This window comes from Nyctereutes procyonoides, unplaced genomic scaffold (assembly GCF_905146905.1).
Source record: "Nyctereutes procyonoides isolate TBG_1078 unplaced genomic scaffold, NYPRO_anot_genome, whole genome shotgun sequence".
In the NCBI taxonomy this organism is placed as follows: Eukaryota; Metazoa; Chordata; class Mammalia; order Carnivora; family Canidae; genus Nyctereutes; species Nyctereutes procyonoides.
In genome coordinates, this window is record NW_026575159.1 from 20,156,608 (window position 1) to 20,180,491 (window position 23,884).

Below are 23,884 nucleotides of genomic sequence, written 5' to 3' on the forward strand. Positions count from 1 at the left end.
TCTGATAGTCATCTGTATGCTTTCTTTGGAAAAATACCTATTCATGTCCCCTGCCCATTTTTTAATTGGGCTGTTTGTTTTTTTTTTTCTGGTGCTGAGTTGAATAAATTATTTAATCCATGAGTCTATTTTAAACCATTTTGAGTTTGTGTGTACAGTGTAAGTGATCTAGTTTCATTCTTTTGCATGTACCTGTCCAGTTTTCCTGGCACCATTTGTTGAAAAGACTGTCTGTAGCCCATTGTATATTCTTGCCTCTTTTGTTATAAGCTAATTGACCATATAAGTATAGGTTTATTTCTAACTCTCTATTCTGTTCCATTGATTTATGTGTCTATTTTTGTGTCAGTACCATACTGTTTTGATTACTACAGCTTTGCAGCATGTCTTGAAATCTGGGATTGCAATACTTCCAACTTTGTTCTTCTTTTTCAAGGTTGCTTTGGCTGTTGAGTGTCTTTTGTAGTTTCATAAAATTTGGGGATTATTTATTTTAGTTTGTGGAAAAAATTATTGATATTTTGATAGGGATTACATGAAATCTGTAGACAGTTTTAGGTAGTATGGACATTTAACAAGACTGGTTCTTCTGAAACTGTGATTATTGACCTATCACACTAGGAGCCAAAGAGAGACATGTAATCAGAGATAAAGAGCATTCCCCACAACAAACAATCATCCAGCCCAAACTATCAGTAGTGCTGAGGTTGAGCAAGTCCTGCTCTGGGTTATAGCAAATTGCGTAAATTCCCAGCATGAATTGTCAAGTAAGTAATTGACAGTAATTTGCCATCTCCATAACTTTGCTTCTTAGCCTTTGTTCAGAAAGAAAGTGTACAACCCCCCTGCTTACAACACTCTCATCAGCATCATTAATATGGCAGCCCTGCATGTTTGCGTGGCGCCTACTACACACTTTCATCAAATATCTCTCACCCTCAAGATAATCCTGGGGTGGAGGCAGTATTATTATTCATATCCCACAGACCAGGAAACCAGAGAGGAAGGCAACCTAGCAAGATCATTCGAGGGAAAGAGGACGGGTCAGAATTCCCATCCACATCTGCCCCAACTCCAGAAACCAAGTTCTTCCTACGACTTCATACTTCAGATAGGAGTATTGGCTCCAAAAGTTGGAAATTTAAAAGTAATGTTCAGGGGAAGAACAATAGTACAAGTACCATCCAATGCTATTTGTGGACACTATGTACCCTGAGGTCACATTCAGAAACTAGACATCTCTAGCTAGGCTGGGCTAGGTTTCGTGGGTAGAATAACTTCCCCTCCAAGGATGTTGATATCTTCATTCCCAAACCAGTAAATTTGTTACCTTAGATAGGAAAAAAGATTCTGTAGGTGTGATTAAGGACCTTGGGGAGATATATCCTAGGTGATCGAGGTGGACTCAATATAATAAGGAAGCAGGAAGATCAGGATCAGAGAAGATATGAGGACAGAACCAGAGGTCATAGGCATGTTGACCAGAAGCCAAGGAATACAGGCGGCCTCTAGAAGCTGGCAAAGACAAGGAAACAAATTCTGTTTTAGATCCTCCATGAGGAATGCAATTTTGCAGACACCTTGATTTTCACACAGTGAAAACAATTTCAGACATCAGACCTCTAGAACTATAAAGATAATAGATTTGTGTCATTTTAAGCTAACAAGTTTATGGTAATTTGCTATGGCAGCAATAGGAGAGTAATATACTAGGGTTGCCACATGGATACAGGACACCTAGTTAATTTTGAATTTTAGAAAAATAGCAAATTATTTATTTAGTATAAGTATATCCCATGCAATATTTGTTTGTCTTGTATACTTTTATTTTTTAAATCTGGGAACTCTGATCAACTCTGATCCTCCCTCCCACCTGATCTCTGAGTCCCCACTATCCTCATTCCTACCCATCTGCTCAGTCACCGTGGTATTGTTATAACTGCCACTCCGGGGTTAGTCTATGACTCAACAGAGTGAAATTATTAAGACCTCAGACAAATAGCTCTGAGGCAAAGTTATTATTCTATATCATTGCCTATCAATTATTTATAGTTTATAATGCAATGCCATTTGTAATGGGTAATATGTTTTCCTATTGTGTTGTAATATCATCCAACTCATCAGAACAACCATTGGGGAGATGGATTGGCCTGGTGAAAACAGCAGTGCCTTTTTTTTTAACAGTCTGTGTACATTTTTGAACCTGAAAATCATTGCTATTTCGGATAAAAGAAAGATCTCCTTTGAAGAGAAAGATAGAATCCATCTTTTCTGACAAATTGATTTCCTAAGAAACAGAGTAGGAACTAGGATAAGGCAAATATGGTGCCTTAGGCACAAAGTTTAAGGAGGTCCTTAATTTTAGATGCCAATCCTGCACTTGGACAACACTGAGAATTGGTGCTTTTTTAAATCTGGCATCCTTTGAGCCTCTTCTCCCTCTCTCTAGCCTGTTCCTGCTAAGAACTCTCACCCTCAGGCATCAACAGAAGCCAGAACTAGTGTGGCTTATTTACATGGCCTATGGGAAACTGAGGCCCAGAAAGATGTAGATAATCCAAGATCCACTTAGCTAAATGACTACAGTGGGTCTTGCCAACTCACCATTTTCTGCACCCCTCCTTTATTGGGTTATAGCCAGAATGAGAAGTCTGTACCTCACCTCTAGCTTCAGGAACAAGCTCCATCCTTCTGAATTAAGCAAATCAGCATAATTCCATATGTCTGGCCTCAGCAATCAGGCACTTAATGCAGGTCTAAGTCAATAAACAGATGGTGGGTCCTTGGTCACACTGGTTAGTGTCAGCTGCAGGGTATACACATGGGACAGAGTGAAACCCATGCCTTTGACTTATGGATAGAGAAAACAATTTCTCTTTCTTGATGGCGTGGAATACAAATGAAAAGGCTGGAACTATTGCAGCCATTAATTACCATGAGGGAGACTAGCATGAGAATAAAGCTGTCAGGTGAGGAAGAGAAAGGTGGGAGAATCATAGAAAATAAGTCAGCATCTTTATCAAATCTCACCTGAAGGATCAGCTCCCTCTGAACTGCTCTGTTATGTGCACAAATGAATTCTGATTGGTATTTAATCCTATTTTAATTAGAATACTCTGTTAATTTCAAGAGTTTCCAAATGGACAATGACCCTGAAAAACCAAACTCCATAGTAGCACTGTACAATAGAATTTTCTGCAATGATAGAAAAGAAATGTTCTATATCTGCCTTATCTAAATAACCACTGAACACTTGAAATGTGGCTAACGTGACTGAGGAACTGGCTTTTAAATTTCATTCATTTTTATTAACTTAAATTTAAACTGCCACATGTAACTAGTAGCTTTACTAAGGGACAACGCAGCCCTAAAAGCTTTCTTTGCTTTATTTCAGTTCTTGCCTCCTCCAGAAAGCCTCTCCTGATCTTTTCTTTCCTCCAGAGCTGGGTTAGGCTCACCTCTTCTGTGATCCCATAGCAACTGGTCATGCCTTTAACATTGCAATTACTTCTCTTAGAATAATAATTTCTTACTGTGCCTGTCTCCCACCTTTGCTTGAGGCTTTTGAAGGAAAGTCTATTCCCACACCATAATGCCTAGCAGAGGCATAAGAATTGTAGCTATAACTCTTGTAACTGTTGTTGTATTCTAACTATGGAACCGCATGAGTTCATTGGTGGTTCAGCTGTGTATTGGATGTTGAAAAGCTTTGTAACTTGTAAGACTTTAAGGCAACATAAAAATATTTGCTGTCTTTATTACTGTTAATATTCCTGGTTGTTAACCTTGATCCATCCTTCCATTTGCTGAGTACCAGTGGCTGCTCTTGACTGACTTTAGAAACCCTAGTCTGCTTAACCCTGTGATATCTGTGTGCTGATTTCATGCCCGCTTTCTTCTTACCCCACTGTTGCCCTGACTTTCTAACTCACCAGGTGTAATATTTCTTTATTCCTCTAGCTCAGACCTCTTGATCTGCCATCTCAAATCAAGGGTGATGGAGGAGACATTGAGTAGATAAAGCAGAGTTGGACTTTGAGCCATTGTGACCACAAGGTTGTAGAATGTGAATTTGGTGAGCTGAGAAGCTTTTTTCTTGAGATATACATTCTAATTCTGGGCCCTTAAAACTGGGACATTCATCCATTCATTTACTCCTCCAACCAAAGTCTACGGAGTTTCTAAAAAGGTATCATGCATGTTACTAGCCACTGGGTTCTAACACTGAACAAGACAAAATCTCTGTCATTCTGAAGCTCACATTTTAACTGGGAAGACAGGGAAAAAATAATGACACAACTAAATACATGATATATGTGTAGATATAAATAGGTACAGTGAAGAAGAAGAATACAGCATGGTATAGAAATAGAGAACAATAGAGGCATTAATCTAGATTTCAATTTCAATGGAAATCTGGATGGAATGAGAAAGTAAGCCTTGAAAATATCAAAGGGGGGGGGGTTCCCAGGCAGAGGAAACAGCTAGTGCAAAGGTCCTGAGGTAGGCACATATTTGGTGTATTTGAGGAAACAGAAGAAAGCCAACATAGCTGGAACAAGGTGAGTAGATAATAAGATCCAAAGAGTATCAGAAGCCAGACTATGTGCTGCTTTGGTGGTTATAGTGGGTTGAATAGTCTTCCCCCAAAATTCATGTCCATTCAAGAACCTATGAAAGCGACCTTATTTGAAATAGGATATTTTCAGATATGATCAAGATGACGTCATACTGGGTTGGGAGGGGAGCTAAATCTAATATGACTGGTGTTCTTATAAGAAAAGGGACATTTGAACACAGAGATACAGAGGTAAAGGCCATATGAAACCGAGGTGAGATTGGAGTGATACATCTACAAGCCAAGGAATTATAACAATTGCTAAGAAACCACCCAAATCTAGGAAAAACCCCCAGTAGAGCCCTCAGAAAGGGCATGATACTTCATTTCAGACTTCTACCCTCTAGAATTTTTGTTGTTTGAAGCTACCTGGTTTGTGACACTTTGTTACCGCAGTCCTAGGAAACTAATACAGTGGCTTTGGGGTTTAATTCTAGGTATCCAGAGAAGTCATCAGTAGAGCTGTAAGCAGGAGCAACTTGGTTGCTACATGGGAAATGAGCTTCAGCATTTCAGAGAGGAATCAAGCAGATTAGTTAGATTATTATAGTGGTCCAGAAAAAAATAATAATAGTGACCACAAAGTCCAGGGTGGTGGAAATTGGGATAGTAAGACATCATTCAATATGGAGTGAGATATACAAGAATCATTTGCTTTCCTTTGTCCTTTCTTTTACACTTTGATTCATTCCCCAATCCCCCCATCATCATCAGATAGCCTCTGAACCTTGGCAATAAATATCCTCTTGGTTCTCTCTAAAGAATAACATGTACTCACCCTCTGGGGGTTCCTGGTCTTTTCTATTGGAATAAAATTTCCTCCTAGATAAGCCCATTGTCAGAGCCTGGATCAGACAAACATGAAGATATTCATGTCACTTCCTCTCTCTTGATCTGTTTCTCCTGTGAAAAGTGAAAGATTGCACTTGATCATTTTCGGTGCTCCTTCCAACATAACATCTTATAATTATAGTGTAAGGCTTGGTGGAATAAAAGGACAAGGAAGAGAAAAAGGAGGATGCAGAGAGGAAGAGGAGGAGGCAACAGGGGAAGAAACAGTTGCAATGTATTTATGAGGGGTAGATTAAAAAAACTCCTCCTCAACATAAATACTGTGTGATGAGGCTTTAGAAATTAGCCAAATGAAGGAATACCAGTATGTAAGCCTACCAGTTGGTCCTAGGGCCAGAGGAACATCTCCCTCCTGCCTCCCTGCAGATCCCCGTACCTCCCAAGTCCTCTGAAAGAGCTGGGAAACCCTACTCGGTTGGGCAGGGTCAGGAGCCAGCTGCTACTTTTCTTCTGGCTGACCTGGGCATCATCTAGTGCTGGGATCCCATACAGAGGATCTGTGTTCTAGTCTGTTTCTGCCTACCCTGCTTGAGGCACACTTGGACGTAACCTCAAGTGTCCCTGGGCTTTAGAGGACCTCATGTGTCTTAAGGACAAGTCAGGCAGGTTGCCCAGGGTAGGCTTCTCTGTACCCATGTCCTTATTCCCAGGGCCCAGACTGTCAGTAACCCAAATCCCATTACTACCTTTCTGCTTCACTCACTACCATGAATTTTTCTTCTCTTCTGGCGTTCAGGAAAATATTATTTCCATTTTCAAGACAAATAATTCTTACACCTGAGAATTAGCCAAGCATTGTTTTTTTATTATTGGTGCTAATTCTTTATTGTATTGAATTTTAGTTAGATTTTTTTAAAACCTTTATGTATGCAACTTGAATTGGGGGAGATTTCCAGTTTAAGAGGGTAGATAGAGAATTGCACAGGAATCAAAATTTCAAAGATTCTTAAAGGGTGACAGGAATCTATTCCAAGATGAGCTTATATTCTGGAATGAATACAGTGTGGCTCAGAAAGAAAAGGCTTGATGCAGAAATGATTATAAATGAGCAAACTTACTCAGAAGGAAAATGCAAGAAGCAACCTCACCGCGGTCTTTCAGGTTGGGCTCTAGGAATAAGGTCACAGGTGCAGAGCAGAATGCCCTGAGGTCACCAGCCTGGCTGCTCCTTAGGACGCAGGAGATTCTCAATGAAGATGGAGGAGAAACATGAAATTACTTCCAAATGTGCCTCAGTGCACATGGTAATGACAGACACAAAGAGCTTTTGCAAACCTCCCACACATTATCCTATGTGAGCCTCACAACTACCCACCAGAGTGGAGCTAGCAGCCTCTTTAGAGTTGAGAAAAGGGTCTGAGTGACCAACCACCCAAGATCAGAACAGACAAGACCTACATTGTCTCATTGTTTCCCTCTAGTCCTGATTCTCTTTCTATATATAATAAAGGCCTGCTTTCTGACTGGGAGTGTTCCAAGTTTAAAGTCACCATAGTGGCCATAGAGTATCCATAATAAGAATAATATTTTCTATATGAGGAAACCATTTGGTATCTTACACTTTCATTCTTATCTCCCCATTTGATTCTCTCAGCAAACTTTTGGAGGTTAAGTATTTATCCCCTCTTTTTTTAAAAGAATTTATTTATTTATTTATTTATTTATTTATTTATTTATTTGAGAGAAACAGGAGAGTGAGGGAGAGAGAGGGGGAGGAGGTGAAGGAGAGAGAGAGAGAGAATCTCAAGCAGATTAAGCAGATTCCATGCTTAATGTAGAGCCTGACATGGGGCCAGTCCCATGCCCTGGAGATCATGACCTGAGCCAAAACCAAGAGTTGGCCACTTAACCAGCTGAGCCACCCAGGTGCCCCCATCCCCTCCTTATGAATAAAGAAATTGAGGCTTACATTCCAGGCACCACATCAGGTGACCCAGCAAGTACAGCTCTAGGACTGCTCTGGAGTCAAACAAACTCAAGTCCTAACTCTTTCAATTTCTGACCTTGCAATCTCATTTACTGACTGTGTGTCTCTCTTCCCATCATAATTAGAACCCCATGAGAAGAGGGACCTTCTCTGATGTGTCCACAGCTGATTCCCAGCTCCTAAAACAGAGCCTGGCACATAGTACCTTTTCAATAAATGAGTGAATGAATGAATGAATGAATGATGAATGAAGAAGCTCTAAAACATGATTTATTAAGCCATTGGCCAATGGGCCAGCATCTGTTCTCATGATTCATCCCATCTGCCTGCTTGAGACATTTACAATTTGAAGGCTCCCAAGGTTGTTTGTTTACTTCACAGGTCACCCCATAACTTTAATTTCCCTACTTGAGCTTCCTGCAGATTTCAGCTGAATTTTAGGGTGGCAAAAACCCACATCCTCTTCCTTCTGGTTTCCCCTCTCTCTTTTCCCCCTTCACAACCCACCAACTAGTTTCAACACATCTCCCATTTTGAGTGAAGAGTATTTAAAAGATTGTAAAGTTTATTGAACTCTTACAACACCACATTTATATTTGTTAAGTGCCAGTGACTCAAAAACAGATTAGTCTCTGCTGAAATTCATGTGGTTTTACAAATTAGGGAGAAAGTTCTAGGCTCAGAGGTATATTGCCAACTTATAAAAGCTTGTTACACACCTTTTGCAAAGCACTGTTTTCTTCCTTCCACTATCATTTAATCTGTAGCTTGAAGCAATGGAGTGAACTATATCTCTATTCCCACTGAAAATATGGAAAAAAAGATTATCCCTTTTTTAAGGGCACTCTAAGGGGTGGGGGGAACTTGAGGGATTTGTGCCCATTCTTGAATGCAAATTATAAATGAAGGCATACATCAGTTAAACAGCAAAAGATCTGCAACACCTCTGGCAAAACACAAAGACCATCAACATGGATCGACAAAGCAAAATCTTCCCTTTGCCATTCTTAAAACTCATGCTTATAATAAAATACACATAATACAGTCAAGAAAATTTATCATACAGTATTCATATTAACATAAAATTGGATCTGGTCAAAATTACCCCCTGCAAAAGAGGTTTCTTTAAGCACATTATGGTATATACTTATACAATAGAATATCATTTTGCAATTAAAATGATATTCTCAAAGATTCAAGGAAAGTCATCCTGATACCTTGGTGAATGGGATTCATTCAAAGTAGAGCATATACACTGAGGCTCATTGTTAGGCACTAATCCATTCTAAGATGAATTTTGTCTTCTTCCCTCTCTCTCCTTTCTATCCCCAGTCCCTGGAGCCTTCATACAGTCCAAGGCACAGGAGGATTTGACTCTGCTTTCATTTGATTAAAGGGCATGGTTGGAGTGGAGAGCCCAGATGCCCAGAGACAACTGTTCACTGAGGGCATGATCCTGTGGCAGCACAGAACCCTAAGAACAACATAGATTTGGGTACTTAGGAATGAAGCAAACCTGGATTCGAATCTCAGTTCTGCCACTTATTGGCCATGTAACCTCAATCTCCTTTTTGTTTCTCTACTTCTCCACCAATAATCTAGGTTTAATTAAGCCCATCCTCCCCAGCTGCTGTGCACAGTAATGAAGAAATGAGATTATTTCTTAAAGTATCTAGTAGAACTCTGAGAAGTAAGAAGTGCTACATAAAGTTATCCCCCTGCCATTCCTACAGATAGTGTCGGTCCCCTATACCTCTCCTGTCCCTACCCCAGTGCTCCCAAAGCACTGAGAATAGGGAGGCTGGGGAGACAGACTGATTGAAACAATATTTTTCTCATGGAGGAACTTACCCACCACATTCCTCACTTAGCCCTGAATTTATTTTTCCTTCTGTGCATTGAGAGATAAAAGAAAGACTCCTGCAACTGAACTATATTAATATATTTATCATTTTCTGAATTTTGAGACTTTTTGAAATAAGCTATCCAGGGTCATAATACACTGGTTCTCACAGCAAAAATTCCATGCTCCATCAAGAATTCCAAAGCACTGGTATGTCTTGGGATACACCTTTTATCAAACAATCAGGGAATAATAATATGCACACTGATATGAACTTGATGAGGAACCAAGAATTTTATTTGCTTTTAGTATATAGTGACTCTTTTAATCCCCCCAGTGATTCTATAAAGTAGGTGTCATGACCACCCTCATTCTGCATAGGAGGAAATTGAAGCACAGAAAGGCTAAATAACCCAATGAAGGTTATCCATCCACCCATTGTCAGGGTGGATATGAGCTCAGATAACCTAGCTGTAGAGCAGAATCAGTCAACTACAAATTGGCCTGTGGACCAAATCCAACCTTCCAGATGTTTTATGGCTAGTGAGTTAAAAATATATTTTTAATATTTTTAAATGAATGTATGTTAAATAGTCATATAAATCTTTACATACAGTTCTCAGCATTGCCTCTTGGCCCTCAAAATCTAAAATGTGTACTACTTGGCCCTTGATAGAATTTGGGTTCCCTCCTCTAAAGCCTCTTACCCATTGTGAAATAGTCCCTCTCTAATGTTGACGTCATCTCTTGTTGTCCCATACACAGTCTGTAAGCCACAGCAATCAAATCATTTACTATCAGGACAGCAGTGCCATCTAACACTTCCATTGTGCCTGGTTCAAAGTAACACGTGTAGGGTACTGCATGTGACAACATGCACAGGTACGGCCCCTGAGTCAGGGCAAAGAATGCCCTGGGTGCTCACACAGCACCAGCAACTGGGATAGGTGCTGAAGTAAATAAAGAGGTAGGAGACATCATCTTCACCCTGGAGATTTGCTATCACAGTTTTCTGGAGTGGTGTCTCAAGATCTATCCACATCTCTAGATGGCCTAAGTCCTCAACCAAAATATTTCCTAGTAGATTATTAAGACTGCTAAAGGGAATAAGACAGACACTTAATCCTTGTGTAACTCTGGGGAAATTTTCACTTACTCCCTGCCTTCATTTCTTCTTTTACGAATGGGATGGTGATACTACCAACCTCATAGGGTCATTGTGGGGTTTGACAGGAATAACACATAAAGTAGTTAGCACCTCACCTGATATATTTGTGCTATAATAAATGGCTAAACTAGTATTATTATTATCTCAGAATTTTTTAATGTTGGAACAAAGGAAGCTCCCTACAGATGGGCTTCAACAAGCTCATGGACATCCAAATCTCATTTGTTTTTTGGAGAGAGTTTCCCTAACTTATTTCAGATTCTCTAAAGGATCTAGGAGTCAAAAAACATTAAAAAGGAAAGCTCAAAACTACACCAACTGTGGCAAGTTCCTGAAGACTCTCAATAGAAAGGGCATGCCAGCACCACCCCCGAGGATTCCTGAAGACCACCAAAACCCTTCAGTTGATTCTGCTCTGTCCTCCTCACCCTCCACACACACATCCTGCTCCTACTCTTAAAGATTCAAGGAAGGAGAAAGAGGCAAACGTTGAAGACAATATCTTGAGGTCACTGCTCTCAGGGTGCCTCCTCAGAAAGGCTTTCCCCACCTGGGCTTTCTTCCTTATTACCCACTCATCATCACCCTACCCCTTGAAATTTATTCTAGTGCTCGTTTTCAGCGTTATCTGGACACTACCTGAATGCAGGCTCCACGAAGATAGAGAATTGGTCTATCTTGTTCATGGCTGAATCCTCAGCATTTGATGCAGTAAATCTGTAATCAACAAATAAAGAGACCCTGAAGTCCTCAAGACATTTCAATTCAGCTTGAATATAAACGTTAAAAGACAACGAGGGGCTCTTGATTTTACTAGGACTGCCAAGCATCCTCCTTGACCAAGGTTGCCCAAATTTAGCTAAAGGATGCATCGGGATGTATATTATGCATATTTTGCAGGGAAACAGGAAGAGTAGCATGTGCCCATTGTTAAACAACTTGGAAGTACCGAGTGTGTAACATCCAGGGTGTTTTGACATCTGGGCTTTCTACATTTGGCTGCGGCTACCTTTAGGCCTGTACACACCTTAGAGGTAGAGTCACTATACTTTCAGAACCAAACTCTACTCTAATGAAAGAACAGAATATCTAAATTGAGCCTGTTCTTTAAAAAAAAAAAAACTTGGATTTTAATTTTTTCATTCATTCAACAAATAAGTATTGAGGCACTAGGAACTAACTGAGCTGTGAGGGGTGCCTGGGTGGCTCAGTTGGTAGAGCATGAGCTGTGAACAAACAGACATAACCTTACACTTCTGATGTTTATATTCAAGTGGTGGGCTTCTGAAAACTCCCCCTCCCTCAGTCCCATTTCCTGTAGCCTTTTATATCTAGCTTACTCATCTTTCCCCAAAACGCTTCTAGGATATGGTAACACAAACATACATACTGATACACACACAGTGCACTAAACGTATCATGATCTACAGCAGTGGTTCTCAACCAGGGAAGATTTTGCCACCCAGGGGAATTGATGATGTCCAGAGACATTTTTGGTGTCACAACAGAGGGCAGTGCTACTGGTATCTAGTGGGTGGAAGCCAGGAGTGCTGCTAAACATTCTGCAATGTACAGGACACCTCTTTACAACAAAGAATCATCTGGTCCCAAATTTTAAGAGTACTGAAGGTGAGAAGCCCTGGTCTTTATTCTAATAGCAGACCCAAGCAGCAGTTGCACCTTTCCCAGATTTTCCTGAATGTTATCCAGCATTGAAAACTATAGTTGATATTTGGAGTTTCCCATATATGAGAAATTTTCTACATCCTTCCCACTGTCCCTTGCAATGCTTAACCTCGGCCCCACCAATCATATGCCCCTATGAGAATTTCACTGAGAAGTGATCAAGGTGAAAAAGGAGATGCTGGATGGAAATCGTTTTTTGGCTAGAGAAGGCAGTCATGGCTGGCTTTGAGGTATAGTGAAGGTGAGATATCTGGCATCCCAATTCCAGGATGTGAGCTGTGGTCTCTGTGCTCAATGGCAGTGATGAATGCACTGCTGGTGCATTCTTATGATATGGTTTGGATGTGGTCCTTGTCCATAGAGCTGCCAAGTTTGACTCTTTAGCCTCTCAGAGATCCAAAAAGCTAATATACTTTAATAAGTTCTCTTCCCACCCAAGCCCATGAAAATATTGTTTCTGTTGTATGTTTGTACTACCTGGTATAATGAGCAGAAAAATGCTCATGGCCAATCAGTGATAAGGGGAAAGGGATGTATTTATATTCACTTAGACCTCCACTGGCTCACAACAATCATTTTATTTTGAGGCGAAGAGCACCTTGGCTGCTAACATAGTAAAACACCTTATTGTGCATTGTATGGGGGAAAAATACCACAGAAATTTAATAACTTCATCAACAGCAAAAGAAGAAACCTTGTTCTCAGCCCTATAAAGTAGGCGATGTCTCCATCCACCAAGAACTTTTCCTGGCTGTAAGTACAACCTACGTGCTTATGCCTCTATTTTGCAAGCACACACACACACACACACACACACACACACACACAAAGGGATCATAAGCCATCTATGCAACCTTTCATATCAAATTAAAAGGAACAGAAGGAAAGAGAAAGAGTGAGTGGGAAAAAAAAAAACTTCCATAAAGATTTTTAAAGCCAGAGTGCCTTTGAGCTTCCTTGAAGGTTAGTGCAAGTGGGTTATAACATCTAGCTTGCGGCAGATCTGCTCCGCCAGTGAAGGAGGAGAGCCAACCCATGGAAGATGCATCACTTTCATCTTGGTTTTGCTACTTTGGGAAAGGGCAGACACATCAACCTCCTCTGCTCCCCAGTTTACCTTTGGCCAGGAGAGAGTGGGAGTAGCATTCTGTTCACTGCTCTTGCAGAACTAGGAAAATCACAAAGAGGCTGTGGATCTGCAGTTAGTCTCACAGCAACAATCTGATTGCCCAGGACATAAGGTCTAAAACCACACTCATACTCAAAGCAATGGTAGCCATTTATCTTATGTCTCCCATGTGCGTGATACTTTCCATCTGTCATCTCTAACATCCATGGCAATCCTATAAAGTAGATTAACACCATTTGATAAGTAAGGAAGCTGTGGCTCTAGGAGGATCTATGATTTGCCTAAGATCCCACAACAATGTCATAGTAGAATCTGTCTGAACTCAAAGCCAGTTCTCTTTTTGTACTGTCAGGACTCATTTCCACTCCTCTCTAACCTCATCTTCCAAACCATTTCCTTGTCCATTGCAATGGGAAATAACAACACTATCCTTTCAGCCAAAGGATCTAGACAGTCTGCATCTCTAGCTCATCCCAGCAGCAACCACAATGCTTTCAATATAGTGGAAGATCCATAAGGGCTTGCTTGTCAACTGAGATGCAGTTTCTTGTCTTGGCCTGGCATCAAATAGAAAACCAAATGAATGTGTATTTTGTAAACTTACTTTGCTCTGTTAGGCTTTCATATCCTCATCTATAAAACAAGTGTATTGGAACAAAAGTCTTGAAGGACCCTTTTAAATAGTTTAAGTTTATTTGCCTGGGATGCCTGGATGGCTCAGTGGTTGAGTGTCTGCCTTCAGCTCAGGACATAATCCCGGAGTGCTGGGATCAAGTCCCACATCGAGTTCCCTGCAGGGAGCCTGCTTCTCCCTCTGTCTGTGCCTCTGCTCTTCTCTCTGTATTTCTCATGAATAAATAAAGAAAATCTTTTTTAAAAAAGTTTATTTGCCTGAGAAAACACTTTTCACCAATGTTGTTGATAAATTCCCCAAATATGCACTCAAGGAAACACACATATGAGTACACATAAGCTTTACCTAATGGTTTTAGCCATTAACTCATTATATAAAATCTCCCTGTGAAGAATTGGTACAAATATTCTGTCTTTAGACAACTGTTCATCATCTCCTTATTAACATCTTATTTAATATATATATTGTTGATTCATTAATATTGCATTCGCGGCCAAGAGCAGGATAACTCATGCTTGAATGAAGCTTATCTACCCATGTATTTTCTCCAGAAGGCACATCACAGCCCTCTTGTGCTCAGGAACACTAGACAGCCCTTCAGCACTATGCTTGGGGACCATTTTAAACAGCAAAGTCACCAACAACGAGCATAAAAATGTAAAAATAAAACAAAACAAGGCACTAAATAGATTGCAGAAAGGACACTTGTTTACAATGTGAGAGCTAAAACAAAAAGGCAGACGGTCTCCTTGTTCGACCTCAGCTAGGAACATATGTGTTGAGTGACTCAAATTTTTGCCACTCTGTGCATGTTCATCAATGACTGTGAGAGCACCTCCAGTCTCGATCTGGGGGTCACAAGTCCATCTTAACAAGTAGGCAAGCTCACAAAAACAGAATCCATGAATAATGAAGACCCACTGTATTCCCATGTACTATACCACCTAATTCTTTTTTTTAAGATTTTATTTCTTTATTCATGAGACAGACAGAGAGAGAGAGAGAGAGAGAGAGAGAGAGAGGCAGAGACACAGGCAGAGGGATAAGCAGGCTCCAAGCAAGGATCCCGACGTGGGACTCGATCCCGGGTCTCCAGGATCAGGCCCTGGGCTGAAGGCGGTGCTAAACCACTGAGCAACCCGGGCTGCCCTATACCACCTAATTCTTAAACCAACTCCATAAGGTGAGTATTTTATTGCCATTTTATGCAAATAAAAATTGAGAGTTTGAAAATGCTATAACTTGCCCAAAGACATAATTAATTAATGGTAAGGCCATGGGGTCAGCCTGGCTCCAAAGCCATGCTGTTGCTCTTTCTGGATCATCATATTGCCTCCTAGAAGAAGAAAAGCCTATGTAGTACCAGTTCTCAACTTCTCTGCCTGGATTTCAAGGCCCTGCCCAATTGGATTGCTCATGGCCCCTCCCACCCTCCATTCCTCCAAGGCTCATGACAACCTCCTTCCTAATGAGGAATCTCTCCTGTCTGTGCTCTGCCACCATTTTTATTCTACTTCCACACCTGCCTGTTAAACTCTTCTGACAGAAAAAAAAAAAATAAAATAAACTCTTCTGACAGGCATCTGGTCTACATACTTAAGGCTGTTTAGGAACTGGAATATTAGCCAGTCCAGCCTCATTACTTTTGGATCAGACCCAGAGACAGTCATTGATTTGCCCAGTGCTAGTTAGAGTCAGTACTTGAACCCTGATGTCCTGACCATGGGACAATTATCTCTGGGATTGCCTCACTTTTCTTCTCACCCCAAAAACAATTAACCTCCAACCTCAGAGCAATGAAGCAGGGGAGAGGCAAAGCCAAGCAATGACACTCAAGGATGCTTTCAAATTATTTCAAAGAGCTGTTAAGAAAGGGACAGAACTAATGACTATGTCTGCAGGTCAGGTAGACTCCTGATGTCTAAAAAATCCAAGAAGTCATTGGGGAGTAATATCATAGAGCATCTGGGCTTTGAATTTATATAGCATTTTTCAACTCCAAAGCTCAAGTCTCCTTCCAGACATGATCTCATTCTTCCCAGAATGCCAGGAGAAAATGGTTGCAAGTATCATACCCATTTTGCTGATAGAAAAATTAAACTTCAAATGCTGTAAGGGATTTTCTTAGGACTAGGCCAAGTAAGAATCTCATTCTGCAGAACCAGAGCTAAAGCTTAGAACCAGAACCAAAACTTAGTCCTTTTGAATCTCATTCAAGTCACAGAAACAAATGTCTAGAAATAGGACAGAAGCAACAGGGAAGAGAGGATGAGCATTTGCTAAAGACTTGCTATGTGAAAAGTATTTCATACAAAAAAAATATCATAGATACTTGGCATCCTGCCTGAGGAATAGGAACTGTTATCCTTATTCTACAGACAGGGAAACTGAGGCTAAGAAAGGTTAAGTAAGAAGTGTCCAAAGTGGAAATTAACAGTTTGATTGTAGCTCTCCATGACCTAAAAGCTAGCATCACTTCTGAAGATGCATAGTGCCTTGTATTTGCAAAAAGCTGTGTTAGGCTGAGTGGGTATACAATGAATCACGAGGCGGACATCTAGCAAGAACTTATTATGCGTCAGGCATTAGAGACCCAAACATAACTGGGACACACCTTCCAGGAGTTTACATCCTATTTGAAGCAAGAAAAGAAGCATGCAACGAATAATTTGGAAAACATTCTTTCACTTATTCAGCAAAATTTTCTTGAGTGCCTCCTACAAGCCAGGCACTGTGCTTGATGTTAGGGATTCATCAGGGAGCAAAAATAAAGTCCTTGCCTTTACATAGCTGGCCACAAATGACTGCCAGTGTAATGCAAGGAATCCTGCATATCTGGGGGCTCATGAAAGACTTTGACTTGATGTCTGTTTTAATCTCAAAATCCATGCAAATTTGATGTCCAACTTTATATCAAGGTTCATTTTAAGGTTACTATGTATTTTCATTATAAATCCAATAGTTAATGGGGATCCCTGGGTGGTTCAGTGGTTTAGCGCCTGCCTTTGGTCCAGGGCATGATCCTGGAGTCCTGGAATCGAGTGCCACATCGGGGTCCTTGCATGGAGCCTGCTTCTCCCTCTGCCTGTGTCTCTGCCTCTCTCTCTCTGTCTCTGTGTCTCTCATGAATAAATAAATAAAATCTCTAAAAATAAATAAATCCAATAGTTAAGTTCCCTGCCTTTCTTTCATCAATGTTTCAGCAAGAGTTGAGACTTCAGGACTCTATTCATGTTGACTCTGGAGCATAAAATAACTCCTAACACATAAACTATGCCACTGGATGCATAAGCTGGTTTAAAAGTGCCTGGCTGGGGCACCTGGGTGGCTCAGTTGGTTAAGTGTCTGCTTTGGCTTCAGTCATGATCTTGGAGTCCCAGAATCAAGCCCCATGTGGGGATCCCAGCTCAGCAAGGGATCTCTCACTCTGCTCCTCCCCCCTGTTCCTTCTCTCTCTCTCAAATAAATAAAATCTTTAAAAAAATAATAAAAATTAAAGTGACTGGCTCATAGTTCAATTGGCCCCTCAAAGGGCCATTTCAAATATCTTCAGTGTCTGCTATGTCCTAAGCATTGTGCTAAGTGCAGGAGAAACAAAACAAATCAAAACAAAATGGTTAGTGGATAAAACAAACTCAAATGATTTCTATCCAATGAGGTAAAAACCATACTCAGTCTCCACAGGTGGCAAACGGAAGAAAAAGAGTGACACCCAGCCCACATTAATAACTCCAGGTTCCTTCCATATTTGCACAATATAAGCACACAATAGATGTTTTTGGCTCACGGAGTCACATCAGTTTTGCCATAAGCTTGCAGAATGTTTGTTCCTTGCAAATCACATGATTATAGCTGGCATTGACAGCTCCGTGTGAGGACAGACAGTGGAGGTCTATTCTCTAGACTCTGGTGTCTGACTAATCATTTCTCTGCAAACCAGACCAATCTGCCATCCATCCTTCTCCCCAGAGCCACATCCTAGACCTGCTCGTTAGTAGCACCTATAGGAGTGGTTACTCTTCCACTCCCCAAGCAAAGAGAGCTTCTCACACTGATCACAGTATGAATTTCTCAGCTCTTGACTTCTCTGGGGGTTAATCCTATTACTTTCTGAGTTGGACTGACAACCGCCCAAAAAGCATCTCTTCATGCCCCTTGGGAGATGGATCCTCCAGCAAGGCCGCTTTCTATGTTGCCACAGCCCGAGCAATTTAAAACATAGCAGATTAATCATCAGGTTCTAGCAATATCCAAATGCTTTATTTTTCCTGCCCAGTTATTAGCTGTCCCAAAAACCTTGGTTTCCTGCTCTTCCTTCTCTCATGTATGTTCAAATTGACATTAACTGAGAACCTACTATGTATCCCTTTTATTTACAAGTGTTGTTTAATTATATCTCCAGAAAGCCCTGAGAGATAGATTATTGTCATTTTATAGATGGGCTCCCAAAAGCTTAAAGAAAATAAGCAACTGTCGCAGTCACTAATTGGTGGTGGACCTCCAAATTCCAACCTGTGTCTCCAAACACCCATGGCAGTGTTTTTGTCTCTCAGTGCACTGACCAGACTTTGGGATGACCTGGAAAGATGGGTGGATGGATGGGTGGATGGATAGATAGATAAATAGATGATAGATAGATAGATAGATAGATAGATAGATAGATAGATAGATAATAGATACGGAGATACAGAGATAGATGATACATAGATACAGAGATAAACAGAGATGATAGATGATAGATAGATAAATACAGAGATAAATATAGAGGTACAGATTTTTTTTCATTCCAGGGTCCACCCCGAAACTACTGAATCAGAATCTCTAGAGATTCTTAGGCAACTAGCCCAGCTGTTTCTGCCAACTAGAATTTATGAGCCACTGCAGGACACCACATGCAGTTTCGTCTGAAGCAAATTCTTCCTTTTAAGCACACAGAATGGGCAGTGACATGAAGAGTGCATAGGAAAGAGTGTCCTTGCCTCACATTTTCTCTTTTCCACATCTTCATGAGTATCCCTTGAAAAGGCAGGAACTAGAGAATATCAGAACACATGTTAGCCACCACTAATCATTCCATTTATTCAGCAAATGTTCATTTATTCGGGGGCATGCAGGACCCTGCTTTAGATGATGGGGCCACTAGAGAAAAGAGTTCAGGGCTGCCTCTACGTAAGAAAAATAATGATGATGGTCTGTAGTTAAGGAACTGTCACTGGGGAGATGTAAAATGCGCTGTGGGAGTAAAGAGGGACTTGGCAGAAAGAAATCTTTGAGGAATTTCTGTCTGTGTTCTTTAGAACATGGCATGCAACACAAAAAGAGAATCTGAGTGGGAAAGAAATTCAAGCAAAGGACAGAGGTTTTACAAAATTCTTTGCATTGACTTTTCTGCACTCCACTTCCTCTAGCACAAGAAGACCTTAACTGGGTGGAAGAGATTTCACAAAAGTGGTAATAAATCAAGACATGTTTGTTTTATTTTCTTTTTTAAAATATTTTATTTATTTATTTGAGAAAGACAGAGAGAGAGCACAAGCAGGGGGAGGGGCAGAAGGAGAGGGAGAAGCAGACTCCCTGCTGAGCAGGGAGCCTGATGCGGGGCTCGATCCCAGGACCCTGGCATCATAACCTGAGCCAAAGGAAGATGCTTACCTGACTGAGCCACCTAGGTGCCCCAACACGTGTTTGTTTTATTTTTACACGTGGAATTTTGAGTGACTTGCTGTTCATCTCCACCCTTTTCCATCCAAAGTCATTTTGCTTTTTGGTTTTTTTATGTATATTTTTTATTGGAGTTTGATTTCCCAACATATAATATAACATCCAGTGTCATTTGAATCTCAAATTCAGCCCTAGGTGGACTGTTTTACTCTTTTTTAGATGTCATAAAGTTATTCTACTACAAAGAATGGAACTGACATCAATAAACCCACCCCTTATTCTCAGAGGTCCAGGGTGAATCCCTGCAGGGGGGAAATGTTAGGGTTGGCACCTTGCAGAATTAGACCATCAGTCCTGCTGGTCACAGTAAGGTCCCCAACCACTGTCACATTGAAGTTTGTCTCCTCCCCACCCCTAGGCTCCTTTCTGCCCCATTCAGGGACTCATTGGCCCTCCCCAGCCTCCAACTAAGTGCCTGGTGCTTTCTCCTTCACTCCTGACTATGGGAAGATCTCTGCATCCAGCAACATCCTTTCACTTCACCATCTGACTCTGTAGTTCAGAGCTAGAAGCCCTCCACAATCTCCATCACTATTTCTCTAAGAGGGCTATCTCATTCCCCTCCATCCCACCTGCCAGCAGAGGCTTCCTTCTGAAACATGAATCTCCCTGTTTACCATCTTGCATCTGCTCCTTTGCTTAACATATTGTGTCAGTCTCAACCCCAGAGGACATTTGGACTGTGCACATCCCCGCCATTCCCACTGGGCTGCTTGTGAAAGCCCATGCTTGTTTGAAAGTTCTCCATGCTGTTTGTCATGCCACTGTCTCTGCCTAGAGTGGCATCTGCCCCCATCAACATCAGATCACCTACTGAACTCAAAGTTCTATGACTGAGTCTGTCATGCTCTAGCTATGTCCCTAGCATCTAACTCTACATCTAGCAAATAAGCAGGTGCTCAAGAATATATATGAAATAAGTGAATGAGCAAGTGAGAGAGCAAGAGAGGAGGAAGGAATCCTTGATGAGCTAGTGCTCATGATGAGGCCTCTCCGAGATGGCCAAAGGTGGTGCCATCCTTTTCCCTCTGTGCCCCTACAGCATGTCAGATATTCCAGTGCTCTGACCCTTACCACTCATATGTCACTGGGCACCAGCATCCCTTCTTGGACACAGTTTTTGCCATATTTAGGTGGCACATAACCACATAATACATAATCACTAACAACTTAATTTTAGGGACCCATTTGATCATATACTGTTCCTCAACCCCTCACCTCTTTCTACAGCCTTGCCTAGCTCCCCACCTTTCACCTTATCTTTCTTGTCTTCAGAAGATGTCAGACCTCCTCCCTTACCCCAGTATTACTGGCTGAGATGCTTTCCCCTGCACCCTTTGTTCTGCTTGTTTAAATCCTCTACTCCTCACAAAAACTATCCCCCTTACCCTCCTCACCCTACAGGAACATTCCTCTTGTAGCAATCAGGTCACATTCTGGTCTCTTTAATAGTGATAATGATAATCATCGTGGCTACAAGTTTTTGAATACTATAATGAATCACAGGCACTTTGTATAGCACATAAATATAGATTTTTCTGTAATCTTCGGCACACCGTTTGCAAAGAAAGAAAACTAAGGCACAAACAAGGTAAATATTTTCCTTAAAGTCAGGCAACTGGTAAATAGGAGTATTTAAACCTGACCATTGCTCATTCCTTCATTCAGCCATTCATTTCTTCACTGAACAAATAGTTACCTAGTGCCTATGGGGTATTATTTCCAGTCTTGGACACACTTTGGAGTGAAATAATTCATTTGGCAAACATAACCAATTCTGCTGTTTAGACAAAATGAAGGCAGACAAAGAGGGGAAACCAGAAGGGATTATAGACTAATTGACTCAAAATCAAAGCAAGGCAGGCAAAGGGGAAGAGCACAGAAATGAGTTTCAGTTTTAGATGAGAGCCCTGAAAGGAGAACAGTTCATAGGGAGTAACTTCCCTCCTCCAGGGCTCCTGGTTGAATGAACTCCCTGAATGAGGAAAAAGTGTTGAGACATGTTTTATTGGTATTTACAAAAGTAGGTTTTAAGGATCAGCGATTTGCAGATTCCACTTGGATGCGTCACACCAACCTTTCATTCATCACACCAAAGAGAGTGGGGAAGGTGAAAGCATGGACTTTGAAAGACTACATATCGTGAATGGGGCAGTGAATGATTTTTCCAGAAGAAGGGCAACAACATGGGCGGGGGGTGGAGGTGACTGGGTGATGGGCACTGAGGGGGGCACTTGATGGAATGAGCACTGGGTGTTATGCTATATGTTGGCAAATTGAACTCCAATAAAAAATAAAATAAAATAAAATAAAATATAAAATAAATAAAATAAAATAAAATATAAAATAAAATAAAATAATAAAATATAAAATAAAATAAAATAAAATAAAATAAAATAAAATAAAATAAAATAAAATAAAATAAAATAAAGGAGGGCAACAGTGGTGCCCTGGACATGTGTTTATTATCTCTCTTCTTCATCTTCCAGGCAGTGAGGTGCTTGTCAGTTCACCTTTCAGGCTCTACTCAATCAGGGTTAGTACTTAGCAAAGATCACCTGTATTTGGAACTACTGTTTTTACCTGTAGGTCCTCTTCTTCTGTAGATTGTCAACTATTCAAAGACAGGGGCTATTCTAGTCCTGTTGTTCTGCTTCTGTGTCCCTCACGGTACCTAGCACCATGTTAATAAGAATTCATGGGAAATAAGAGAGAGAGACAGAGGGAGAGAGGAAAAGGAAGGAAGGAGAAAGAGAAGGAAAGAATGCCTATTTGATATTTTATAAGGTAGTATTGATGGAATGCACTTGTAACAGAGTTTTGGGATCAAACTCCAGTCCTGGCAATGTCTGTACATCAATAACGGGTCATATAGACTCTCAGAGCCTCAATTTCTTACTCTGGGAAATGGAAATAATGGTACCTACTTCATCAGATTGCTCAGGAAATTAAATAAGGTAATGCACTGAGCAGCATTTTGTAAATTTGTCCAGCTATGTGTGTTAAAATGGTTATTGAAAGATGGCTTAACGAGAATGATGTGCTCTTTATGGCTTCAAGGAATTGCCATCAGAAGTTGAAGCTAGTGGCTTTCACCAGGATGTTGCTGGCTTATATGGGCCGTGTTCCTTCTCAGGATGACTCAGGTGACCAGCAAACGCATTCTCTGCCAGGTTCGACATTGAAAGAAGAGATACCCGGAACATGGATTAAAGAGAAAAACTCCAACCTGCCATTGTCAACACCGGTTGTGTTTGACAGTGAGTGAATTCTATCATTTCTATCAGCATTTACTGAGCTCTTACTGTGTCCATGGCATTCTGAAGCATACTGATAAGGAACAGAGAGCAGAGATCATTAAGATTCACCTCATCCCCTCTGATGTTCAGTCCTCTTTCTTCCCAACAACTGGTTTCTCCATGTGCTGAACAAGAGGTTGGGAAAAGCTATCTCAGACTTTCCAACTTTCCACCATGACCTTTTGCGATTCTACAATGCTTGAATGCCAAGGTTTAAAGAGTAATTGTGATTATCCTCTCCTTGGTTTTTCTGGGATAAAGCTATTTGCTAGAAATCCCAAACTGATGTCAGCTCTAGACAATGGCATGTATGCAATTCACAAAGCACTCTCTAATACATTTGCTTACTGGATCCTCGTAGTGTTCTTAGACTTTTTTATAAAGAAATAGTTGAGCCTTAAAAGGACTAAATTATAAAAAAAATTAAAGAATTAACATTAAAATTAAATGACTAAATTATTTGGCCAAGCCACTGAGAAAGAAATTAGCTAGGTCAGGACATGAAACCAGATTTTCTATTTATTCATTCATCTATTTATTTACTCATTTATTTATCTATTGTTTTTATTTGAATTCCATCTTAAAAATATGGAACATTTCACAAATGTCAAGTCATCCTTGGGCATAGACCATGCTGATCTACTCTGTATCATTCCAATTTTTAGTATATGTGCTGCCAAAGAAGCCAGCACCAGGTTTTCTATTCCCAAACAGAATTTTTTCCATCCCCTTTTCTCTGCAAGGCTTTTCTGACCAGGTGATTTAGGAACATAGGCTCAGGGAAGCTGAATTTAGTCAGAGGCCAATGGGACCCTTCCAAAAACCTGCTGTCCCCCCTCAAGCACTTAAGAGCCTAGAGCGGGTCAAGTCTTCCCTGGCTCAGTCCCAACAGACATTAAATTCACCTGTGCTTGCTCTGAAATAAATCAGTGTCCTTTTCTGCTGCTGCTGCTGTTGTCTGGAAATAATGCAAATGCAATAGGCCTGCACTGACATTGTGCTTCCCT

At 40.8% G+C, this 23,884-nt stretch overlaps 1 non-coding gene across 1 annotated transcript; it reads right to left on the bottom strand.

Moving 5' to 3' along the window:
* Positions 1–23,459: 23,459 nt before the first annotated feature.
* Positions 23,460–23,563, bottom strand: LOC129502690 (U6 spliceosomal RNA). Its single transcript, XR_008663013.1, has one exon. It is a non-coding gene; the product is annotated as a U6 spliceosomal RNA (small nuclear RNA).
* Positions 23,564–23,884: the final 321 nt, after the last annotated feature.